This window comes from Physcomitrium patens, chromosome 24, assembly GCF_059467195.1.
Source record: "Physcomitrium patens ecotype Gransden chromosome 24, ASM5946719v1, whole genome shotgun sequence".
In the NCBI taxonomy this organism is placed as follows: Eukaryota; Viridiplantae; Streptophyta; class Bryopsida; order Funariales; family Funariaceae; genus Physcomitrium; species Physcomitrium patens.
The window spans coordinates 4,199,486-4,206,286 of NC_143433.1; positions in this window are offsets into that span (position 1 = coordinate 4,199,486).

The window sequence follows — 6,801 nt, forward strand, 5'->3', positions numbered from 1 at the left end:
ACCTCCTGAATGTATCGTCTCTATTTTCAATATCTGAACACACAAGGAAACTATAATCTCCTCCCTTCACCTTATCGGTCTCTTCCTTACAACAATTTAGTCATACCAATAACTGTTATTTCCACCAATATATCTTCACTCTTATAATCTCCAACTGTAATACCGCAACATCACAGCTTCAGCACACAATTACCCTCATTCCAATCACTGAAATTCTTCACACAGAACTATCATTCACATTACAGTGTTTCACACAACCACAGATTCACTCTTTCTGCTGAACTACATTCAGATTTCAGCATTCAATCTCTCTTCTTCTCATTCAATAACATATAATTCCAATCACATTTTCATTCCATGATTCATTTCACAATATTCAGAAACTCTCAATACTCTTATTTCAAAGAACATAACAACAAAAGAAAAGAGGTAGCACCAAGCTTACCCTGGCTCACACTATCACAGTAATGGCCGTTTCTTCCTCTCTCTCATCCTCCTTATCCTACCACGAGATACCAACTGCTACATCTCTAATGAAAACTGCTTTTTCTAACTATTCATCCATTTTAACTACTGAACTACCTTTCCAAAAGTCATCTATCCCTGTTTACACTATAAACTAAGTATCTACAAATCAGCAAATAACTACTTATTCTACACTCTCAAATCTTCACCCTCACTTGAAGCCATGTCTTAAAAGAGCTCTATCAAAAAATATCAAGAAAAAGAGTCTCTATGTGCTTAAAATCACTAAAACAATTTTATACTAGCAAAATCTCAGAATGCCCTCTTGTCAACAAATGAATGTTTCTTCACTCCAAACACTCCCAAATAAACTTTTGAAGCTTCTTACAAGTATGTGAACTCTAATCAACCTCACCATTAAGTTCTTCTACTCATAAAACTCACTTTCTCACTACAAAATCAAAGTCACTATCAAGGTCTTTGTATAAGGTCTTAATCATTCAATCCTAGGAGTTAAGAACCTTCAAACTAATGTAAGAGATTTATAAGGTCCAAATCAGAACCTCCACAAGTTAAAATACAAGATTAGATCATACAATCTCTAACATCAGCAAACACCATAAGATCTATTCCACACAAGAGCAACAACCAGTAAATGACTTCAACTTACTTGAATAGCATAACAAAGTATGTGTGGGTCCATAACCTATTGAAAAAATACAATAAGTAAGACACAAGTAAGTAGAAATCAGTAAGGTTAAACACAAGAGAAGTGTGGAATGAGATATCTCTTACTTCCAATATCCTTTACTTATAAGTAGAGATTATATCCATTTTGGCTAATATTCATTTTACTTTCATCCAACTAAACCCTAAAATCCTCTTAACCTAGCCGCTACTTTAAACTCTAGCAGCCACCTATAATCCTAGCTGCCACCTTGGTAACTTTTCTTCATCTTTTTGTTGCCCTTTGACCATTAGCAATTTATCTAAGATAATATCTTTTACCTTCTAACTTATCCTCCATTTACTTTAACAGATATAGATCCCTGATTAAAATTAAAACTTTGAAAGTTATTGAATGCTCAATTTTATCGATTAGATCAATTTCTATTCTATCCAAACATATTTTCTAATTGAACTTGATTGACATCCCGGTGAATTGGTGGGATTATGGTCTGATTACCAAATTATTGTTGCCTTTGCAAATTCTAATAATTAGCTATTAAATACTTTCTTCCACAAAATGTACATTGACCCATCATTTGTGAGGGTGAAGGGCATTCTGTTACCAAATGACCGTGGCCCTTACAATTACTGCACCAAACATTGGCCCTAGTATTGATAGGCTTTTGCCTCTTTTCCTTATCCTTGGCCATATTAATGGCCATTTCCTCCATTTTCTTTGTCAGGTTCAATGGCAAGGTTTCATTGGAATTTTTTGAGGCTAATATTATTGGTAACTCTACTGCTTGTTGTTGATATGGAAAATATGGAGCATACACTGTTGTCACGTTCGATGGCATAGCTTGCAATAGAATGACATTAACTGGCCCCTGAATATTGGCATTGAAATTGGCCCCTGTATCTAATATCCGTGGATAACTATTTATTGATCCATTTCAAGTCAAATTTTGATAACTGCCTTGAACTGGAATCATCATAGCTCCCGCAATTAAAAATAGATCATAATGGCATTCCTCCCAAACGTTGGCTCTATTAAAGGATGCAGACACCGTAACGGATTGAGCTTCCTTCACAAATATTTTTAACTCTGGTGGTTGCAAACCATTGATTAATATGGATAAGATAAATACCTCCGGCATTTGGTGATTCGGCCACTTATTAGGTATATCAGCCACCTGGCCATAATACGATTCTACCGCCTCTCCTAGGATCATTTTGTTGTTCATTAACCTCTCTTGAAGATGATCTTCAAAATCTATTGGCCAAAAATGGGTTAAAAATGTATTCTTCAATGCTTTCCAATTCAAAAATTGACCCACTAGTTTGTGGTTGTACCATTCAAACGCCATGTCCTTTAAGGTTGATCACAACTATCGTAACCAAATATCTTCGGTTCTTCCATTATTAGCTACATATGCTGTCAGATATTGAGACAAAAAACTCCTAAAAGTAGATAATGGAGCCACGCTCGTTGTGCGATTACTCACATCACCCATTTGTACTGCTATTGAAATCGCTGGGATCACCCGTCGCCATTGAAGAGGACAATGTGCCGCTTAATCTCTTAATAAAATTACCATTGCCTTTCCCAATTATCTTTTTCAGACTTTTCAACCTCCTCAATTTACTATTATTATCTCTAAATAAATTTATCAGTTGAATTAAAGGCAAAAATGATGGATTTTGAAATACTCTGAATTGGCCCTTATTGACAAGCAATTTATGCCATTCTACAAAACCAATTTTTATAGAATCGGTAGTTTTCACTATTGAAAAGGTACCCAATGGAATATCCAATTCTTCTATGTTACCTCCACTTGTAATTAACGAGCTCAAGAGATACGCTCGGCTGTTGATAAAATTTCATGCAAGTGCTCTTGGCAATTTTTTTAATGGTATATATTGCTGAAATATTTGAGATTGGTCAGCTTCTGGATATGCTCGGATATGCCAACATGCATGCAACCATGCCTTAATCCAACTTTGCAGACGCTTCCTTTTTAACTTATATTCTTGCTCATTTTGCAACGATTCTCTTGCTTACGCTCTCTCTTGTCTTTCTTTTCACTAGCATATTTTCTTTACTGTAATATTCTCATTCTTAATAACCATAATCTTTCATTATATACTGTTGAATTTGCTTCTTATTTCCCATCTACTCATCCGGTAGTTAATTCCTAACACTGAATGCTATTGTCATTCTCCAGCAACGGTGCCAAAATGAGATTGTCATTTTACTTATTCTACAATTTCTTTTAAAATAAATCTATATAGGAGAATTTGAACATATAGAAAGACTAAGCGCATGAGCTTTACTTGTTAGGATCATTCAATTAACAATATTCCAAACCACTAAAACACTAAAAAATACTACAATGCTTCTTTCTAATAACAATACTCCTTAATCAATTGATAACAACACTGTGCAACCCTGCACTCTTAAAAGACCGCTCAAAACTCAATAATTTCCATCCAACATCAGGAATAATACACTTCACTTCAATCAATCTGAATTCATAGAATTTTTGTAATCACAGACTTCTTCTGTTGAAACACACACACACAACTCTCAATAAATAACAATCATAATCTTCCATCCATAATCAAACTTCCAATAACTTCTCATATAATTCAATCACTCAATACTCTAATTACATAATTAATAACTCATAAATCAATCTCTGATTTATTCTACACATTCACTTCTCAGTATTCAAAAACTATCCATTATTCTTCAATAACAAAGAAAACAAAGAAACAAAGAGGTAGCACCAAGCTCACCCCGGCTCATGACTATCATAGTCTGGCACCTCGACAAACTTTTACAACTCCTATATAATTGCTCCCGATTTCTAGATTCTAACCATAATCCTATAATAACCACTTTTAATAACTAAGTCAATCATCCATCTTCCTGAACTGACTATTCTATGGACTATTAGTCTATTATACCAATATCTTACACAAATGAACTAATATCTATTCTACAATACTTGATTGAATTTTCTTGAAAAAAATTGAATTAATAGTTAATGTTGATTTCAATGCTTAAAGATGAAATTGTTTTTACTTGAATAAAATTATCCTTAATTGATCAAAAGTTTCATCTCTTTTTTTAGATGTAAGATAAAAACGTCTAAAAAGGATATTTGACAAATCTTATTTTTTTCTAACTAATAAGTGATATTAAACTCGAATCTTGACAAAGACATCCTCCAACAAGTCTAGAAAAAATTCAAAACATATTCTAATATGAAATACTTGAGGTTCTTGTGATCCATATATGCAATGATTGGATTGGAAGCATATTTTAGATAATGATGTCATTCTTGAAAAGACTCCATAATTTTAAGAATTTCTTTGTTGTAGATCTCATAGTTAATCTTTGCTGCTGAGAATTTTTTAAAATGAAAAGTTATTGGGTAGAGCTTATCATCTTTTCTTATTTGCGACAAAAAAATATTAATATCAAAATTTGATATGTATGTTTCTATAAAAAATACCTTAAAAAAACCAATCAAATATAAGATTAATAAAGAAATAAATGTAAACTTCAAAACTTCAAAAGATGGTTTAATTTCTTTGTTCCAATCAAGTTTGTCTTTGCAAATAAAATATGTACAAGGAGTCACAACTTGAGAAGAATTCTTCATGAAGATTTGATAATAACTAATAAAGTCTAAAAAGTATTATACATCTCTTACTATTTTTGAAATCTTCCAATATATAATAGTTTGAACCTTCTTGAAATCCATCATAATTCTTTTATTAAAAATGATATATTCTAAATAGTTAACTTGAGCAGTGTATAATACATACTTTTTCAACTTAGCATATAATTCCGCACCTCTAAGTTTTTGTAACATATGATGAACATGAACTTCATATTCTTCTCTATTCTTAGAATAGATTAAAATGTCATCTAAGTAATAGATAATAAAATCATCTAGAAATTGATAAAAAAAAATCATTCATAAGATATTAAAAAGTAATTGATACATTTGTGAGTCCAAAAGGCATGACATTATATTCAAAGTGCCTATATCTTGTTCAAAATATACTCTTCTATTCATCTCTTTTTTTAATGAAGACTAAATTATATGCTCCTTGTAGATCTATTTTTATATAGATCTTAGCTTAATTTAATTGATCAAAAAGTCTACTTATCAAGGATAAAGAATACCTATTTTTGATGGTAATCTTGTTGAGTCTTTCATAATCTATGCACATTCATAGTTATCTATCTTTTTTCTTTACAAATAAGATAGGAGCTTCTACATGAGATTTTGAATGGCATATGAAATTCTAAACCAAGTTTTTGTCAATGTACTTCTTGAATTGAGCCAATTTATTTTGTGATAAACTATAGATTAGACTAAATATTAGCTAACTTCTTTCTTTAAGGTCAAATGAACAATCATATAGATGATGTTTTGGAAGAATATTTAAATTTTTTTTTTCAAAAACATCTTTAAAATCTTCATATTAACTTAGAATGCCACTTGAAGTCTTTCCATCATTAAAAATAGGTGTAACATAAATAACAAAAGATTATCATTCTTTTACAACATATGAGAAAGGTTTTGCACCTACAAGTACAGATTTGGCTATACTAGACTTATGGCTTTCTACAAAACTCTTAATAATACTTTAAGGAAAGTCAAATTTATAAGAAATCAAATCTATTAGAGGATTATAGTTTTTTAGCCACAATAAATCTAAAATGACTAGAATAGAAAGAGACTTAATTATTTTAAAAATTACAAAAATATTATGATCATTTATTGCTATATCTATAAGAAAAAATTCATAAATAATATCTCAAAAAATTTAATAGATAATCATCTATAACTTCTACATGTACATATTTATTTTTTGAACTAACAATATTCTATGGCTTTTAACAAATTCTTCATTTAAGAAGCAAGTTGAGGCTCTTGAATCTATCAACATAGAGGCTTTGTGATTATGAGGTCCTAAATACATATCTATTATAAAATAAAGAGAGAATTTTGAGAAAGAGATAGGAACTTTATTTGTACAAGATTTCAGCCAAATAGTCCTTATTATAGCTAGACAAATTTATTTTCTATCATTTTTTCATCTTTGATAGTTGTACTCTTCATTTGTAGATGCATTGTTTCTTTATACAATGTTGAGCAATGTACTTAGCTTCTCCAAAATATAAATATAGTCCTTCTTGATGACAATGACACTTTTCTTCTTCAGTAAGTAGTTTAAAATATACTACATCAATTTACATGTCTTCTACTTTCAAACGTTTAAATTGAGAGGTCGTTGATGTTGTCATTGAAATATAATAACATAGAGGTTTTCTTATGTAATTCTCAAATTTAAATTCAAAAAGATGATTATCACACTTCACAATAAAGTCAATTGCTTAATTTAAAGTCCTAAGATCAAGTAAGTTGAGCATCAATTTCTTTACCTCATATTATAATCCATAGAGAAATTTGCTGATAAAGACAGCATCATCGCACATAACATCAAACTCTAGTTGTCAAAACTGTGAAGCATATGATATTATTGATCAATTGTTTTATTACAATATAAAAATCTTATTATTTTCAACATAAATTATATCATATTTTCCATATATAGATCAAAACTCTACTAAAAAAACCTCCA